A 5,822-nucleotide genomic window follows, 5' to 3' on the forward strand; every position below is an offset into this window, starting at 1 on the left:
ATGTTAACCAAACTAAATTACTTAACTATTAGCAAAACCAAAATGCAAATTTTTAATAATAACTACTAATCTACTAACTGTGTTTATGTAATGAAGATTTTTTATGTGAAAAAACATCCTTCTCACTATAATGAAATTCTGGTGAAATGAGATGAGATAAATGTTTATAATATGTATTGTGCCAAATAGGAGCAATTTTAATACTATACCCTAATACAATGCATAAAAAATCATTGGTTAATCTTAGGTTTAGTCCCTAAATCCGTGGCTAACTCTCGCTTTAGTTTTTAAACACTAAGACCAAATTGTAAATTTTAGTCTATCACTATATGTATTGTGCCAAATAGGAGCAATTTTAATACTATACCCTAATACAATGCATAAAAAATCATTGGTTAATCTTAGGTTTAGTCCCTAAATCCGTGGCTAACTCTCGCTTTAGTTTTTAAACACTAAGACCAAATTGTAAATTTTAGTCTATCACTCTAAAGATTCTCTAATTCTACACCCAACAAAGAACATTTCCCTATTTATTTGCAGTTAATTTCATGAACAAATTTCTCCTTCATGTAATCAAATGTGATCCTCATTCTCAAATGTGATCCTCATAAATGTGATCCTCATTCTGTTGTAGAACGCATACTTCATTTCCTAGATCATATGTTTCGCAACATATTTTAATAAATCAATTGACCAGATTGAACAGTAAATTAAGTTCGGAGTTGAAAAATCATCACAATTCATTTTATATTTTAATTATGGCACATTCATATTATCTCTTCATTTCTCTAGATCTCAGAGTAGGGGGAAAGATAGAGGAAACTACTCAGACTTCATGAGAAAGATACGACTAAACATAAATTTCATATATAAAAGAAAGTTCATACAACACTAAACAAACAAACAAACTTATCTGGAACTCTTTCTCAAAGCAAATCCTTTGTAGCCTTTCCATAGAAATGCAGGATGAAGAACTCTCTCACTTTTCTCCTTCTCCAACACTCTTACAGAAAGTTTCACACTAAATCTCACCACAAAAACTCTCAACTATGAAAGCAAAATTACTAATTGACTCCAATATGTGGTGGAATGAAGATGAATTATGGAAATGTAGCGTGGTAGAATGTTGTAGAGCAAAAAATGAAGGTAGAGGAGCCCATTTTCTGATGAAATTTGACCCCAAATAAAGCCAAAGGTTGGTTCTCCAAGAGGTGCCTCAAAAAACTTTTCAAAAATCATCCAAATACATCAAACCTTCTAGACACGGGGTATGAACCGCCTTTGGCGCTAGTCTGGCGTCGTCGGCGCTGAGTAAAAATCCTTCAGCTTTCGGTTGTTCTACACCATCGACGCTGACCTTGGCGCTACCGACGCTGAGTATTTCCTCAAAAACGTCATTTTGACTCCAAATTTCATCCTTTTTGCTTTAAGCCCTAAAAATCAACAACCTGCGAGAAAAAATCAAAATACCTTCCATTAAAGCGCAATATCACCGAAAATAGGTATAAAACATGGGTCTAAAAATGCATATATTTTCGATGTATCATTAGTGGCGCAATAAATCACCTTAATCCCCACCACATTATTACCCTTTTTGCTTCTTCAGTTCCCATTTTCTCTTTGAGACTCCAACATAGAACCCTTCCTTTCGGCCATGGCCTCCCTTTTCTTCACCCGTGCTTGTTCTTGTTCTAGAATGTAAAAGTTTGTAATCCGAGGAGTAATGGTGATTAGGGCTAAAAATTTTTATGATTTTCATTTTTTTTTTTGGGTTTTTGCATGGCTCTACATGAGAACAACCTTCGTGGACCGATTCTGTAGAGATTAAGAACTGCATTGAGCTGAGAGCTTTGTGTGTGATTCTTTCTGATTATGATTTGGGAATTTTCATATTTTCTTACTTTCAGAATTATACTGTTATTGTCTGTGAATTAGATTTTAATTATTTTTTTTGGTTTTTTTATATATATTGTGAAGGTATTTGAGAGCTAATTACCTCTAAAGAAGCATTCTTCCTAAGCTTGGGGAGCTTAAACATATAACTATTTTGTTTGTTTTGTGGACCATCTCAATAGTTCTTATTTTTGCTTTATGTTTCATTTAATGTATTGATAATGGCTGCATTGACTGTAGGAATTTGTACAACTTAATTTTACTTTATTAAATTTATGCTACCCAATTCTTTCGTATGACCTCCAAAATATTATGTAAATTTTGCCAAATATTAAATTTTATGTGTTAGATATGTAAATACATAAGAATGTGTTGGATATGTGAAATTATTCTAAACAAAAATTTTTAGCACTTTTGGGGCTCATTGTTAAGTGAGTGGTGTATTCAAACTTTCTGTTATGTTTATAAATTAATTTTGGCTTCTGAAGATTTAGTAGCCCTTTTTAATAGCCATGGGAGGCTTTGATGTGGTCAAATTTTTCTTGGGGAAGATCCCCTGACCCCTCTGACATGCTTCGCTAGATCAGAGGGAGAAGTTATGAAGGGAATTGTAGTTTTCGCATGTTTGTCCATGTTGGCTCCAATGGAGGAGGAGGGAGAAATCCAGGGCTTTTAGAAATTGGCAAGGGGAAGAGGTGGAGTGGTTGAGCTTGATAGCACTCCTCCTTGACCCAAACATGAAGGGACTTGGGTTGCTTGGACCAAATTGCCAAGTATGAGGGGAAGGGGGGGTAGGTAGAAAAAATTCTTTTGTCCCCTTTCCCTTATTTTAATTTCTCTTTTGTTTTATTAGTCATTTAAAAAATGTATGGGTCATGCAAATCCCTGGTGTGTTAGTGTAGGTCATTGATGACCCGTTGGATCATGGGCATGGGCCATGGGCTAAATATATGGGCTTTAAGCATAGAATTAGGGTTTTGGCCTAAACCTATGGTAAATGGGTATTAAATTCATTCTTTTAATTAATTAATTAAAAGAATGAAAATTTGAACAAATTGTCATAAGTTGACCATGGTTAACCAAAGTTGGCTAGGGTTGACCAAGGTTGAACTGGATTAACCATGTTGACCATGGTTGATCTGGGTTGACCAGGGCTGATCTAGGTTAATCAGGTTGACCATGGTTGACCTAGGTTCATGAGGTTGACCAGGGTTGACCTGGGTTGACTGTAAGGTGGTTTTGTTCCTTTTAAGTTTAAAAGGACAAATTAGGCTTTTCATATAAACTTTAGGGTTTGGAGAAGTTAAGAAGACCACTATTGAGGTTAGAGGCCAATTTGAGTATATCCCCTTCCTATTATACTTTTAATGGTCATAGTGGCTCCTAACATTTTCAAGCTTTACCCAAGTGGCCTAAGGTATGCTTACCCTTAATGGTCAATTCAACTATTTACTTTGTCAAAGCCTTAAAACCCAATCAGCCAAAGGGTTGGGGCTTGAGCTTATATAAATGATATAGATTGACCTCTTCAGAAGTGAGGTCAATAGTCACCTTCTCTCCCATTGTTCGAAAAGTTTTCTCCTATTTAAAGAAATGTATTCGCGACCGTCTCATAGGTGAACGTCCTCAAACCCTTCTCTTTCTCTTTTTAGCTAGCCCTATGGTTATATTTTGGCTAGGTGTTGTGGGTTCGGTCACCCGTACGAGGTGAATTGGTCGGCCAACACTGTCGACAGCCACATTTCTTCGTGAATTCGAGTGATTTCCTTTTGAACCCTTAGATCAATGCCAAAAGGGGTCAAAATCCTAATTTACCATGGTTTTCAAGGTTCCAACTTTCCTTGGAGGGGTTGGAAGTTGGAACGATTCAATCTTGATGAATGTGAAAAGCTTTATAGCTAGCCCATTCTACAAGATCGTGGAGGGATAGTAGGGCATAAAAATCTTTGCTGCTAGTCCATCCTACTACTAGTGGAGAATTTCTTCTATGAAAAATCAAAGGATGAAGTTCTCTGGGCTCCTTACCAAAGCCCAAGGTAGTTATGTTGCATATCCAAGTGCTAAACCCTAGCTGCCAAAGCCATAACATTAACATGAGTATGACTTGTTATCACACATGATCATTTGCTTTTTCTCACTGTACAACATGAGTATTACTCAAAGCATGTTGTACTTGCACTTTGCCTCGGTCGGCCACCTCAGTCTGGCCGACATAGCATGTTGCCTCAACCGTCTGCCCCGACCCGGTTGACCCAATTGACAGCCCCGACCCGTCCTACACATCACTTGGGTCCGACCTGCTGCCCCTACCCTGTCAATCAACCAGTGAAGTTTGACGGGCCTCCCCAACCTGATCGACCTATAAATTGGGTCCGACCGACCATCCCGATCTGTATTACAGATCTCTTGGGTCCGACCGGCCGCCCATCCGGTCGACCGACCACTTGGATCTGAACTACCACCTCAGCTCGGTTGATCTATCATATGGGTCCATCTGACCACCCCAGCCTCGTTGACCGATCACTTGATCGGTCTGGCCGACCGCCCCGACTTGGTTGACCAATCACTTACATAGTATATATTTCACATCTGCAATGATGGTGTTTGCATGTTGCTTTGCATAATCTTTATCACATGCTTAAGTTGCATTTTGAGACATTCATACACTCACCCCACTTGTATGATTCTCCCAAGTGAGGATCATCATTTCCTCAGGCCACTGCCTCTGCAGTACACCCATCTTTTGGGTAATTGCCTTCATGAGACGCTCACCCTTTACCCATCCTTGGGGACGCTGCCTTCACAACACGCCCACCATCTCGAGTCACTGCCTCCCTGTCACACATATCCTTTGGGCCTCTGTCTTCACGACACACTCACCCTTTAGGTCGTTACTTCCATGACATGCCTGCCCTTTCTGGGTCACTGTCTCCACAACACCCCCATTCTTTGGGCCGCTGCCTTCACGACACCCCCACTCTTTTAGGTAAATTTTTCCACGACACACCAATCATTAGGGTCGCTGCCTCCACGACACGCTCACCATTCCGGGCCACTACCTCCATGACACACCCATCATTTAGGTCGCTGCCTTCGCGACACACCCACGCTTTTAGGTTATTGTTTCCACGACATCCCATCCTTGGGGTCGCTGCCTCCACGCACGCCCGCCATTCCTGGTCATTGCCTCTACGACACACCCATCCTTCGGGTCGCTGCCTTCACGATACTTTCACCCTTTGGGCAATTGCCTTCACGACACACTCACTCTTTGGGTCGTTGCCGCTACAACACACATCTTTTCTGGGTCACTACCTCCATGGCACACCCATCATTTGGGTTGTTGCCTCTACGACACGCCCACCCATTTATGTCACTATCTCCATGACACTCATCCTTGGGGTAACTACCTTCAAGTCATGCCCACCCTTTCAGGTCACTGCCTCCACGACACACCCATTCTTTGGGTCGCTGCCTTAACAACAATCTCACCTTCTAAGTTGCTGCCTCCATGGCGCGCTCACCCATTCTGGATCACTGCCTCCACAAAAAACCCATCATTTAGGTCGATGCCTCTCCGTGCGCCTATTCTTTTAGATCACTGTCTCCACGACACACTCATCTTTAGAGTAGTTGCCTTCACAGCACGCCCACTTTTCCGATTCACTGCCTCTATGACACACCCATCCTTTGGGTCACTACCTTCATGACACTCTCACACTTTAAGCAGTTGCCTCTATGTCACGCCTACCCTTTCTACGTCACTACCACCCGACACGCACATTCTTTGGGCCGTTACCTCTACAGCATGCCCACCCTTTCTAGGATGCTGCCTCCACAGCACACCAATCCTTTGGACCGCTACCTCTACGACACGCACAACCTTTCGATTTACTGCCTTGTTGACCTCACTTTTGGTTGAGGTCTAG

The sequence above is a fragment of the Phalaenopsis equestris genome, unplaced genomic scaffold, assembly GCF_001263595.1.
Source record: "Phalaenopsis equestris unplaced genomic scaffold, ASM126359v1 Scaffold000106, whole genome shotgun sequence".
NCBI lineage: Eukaryota > Viridiplantae > Streptophyta > Magnoliopsida > Asparagales > Orchidaceae > Phalaenopsis > Phalaenopsis equestris.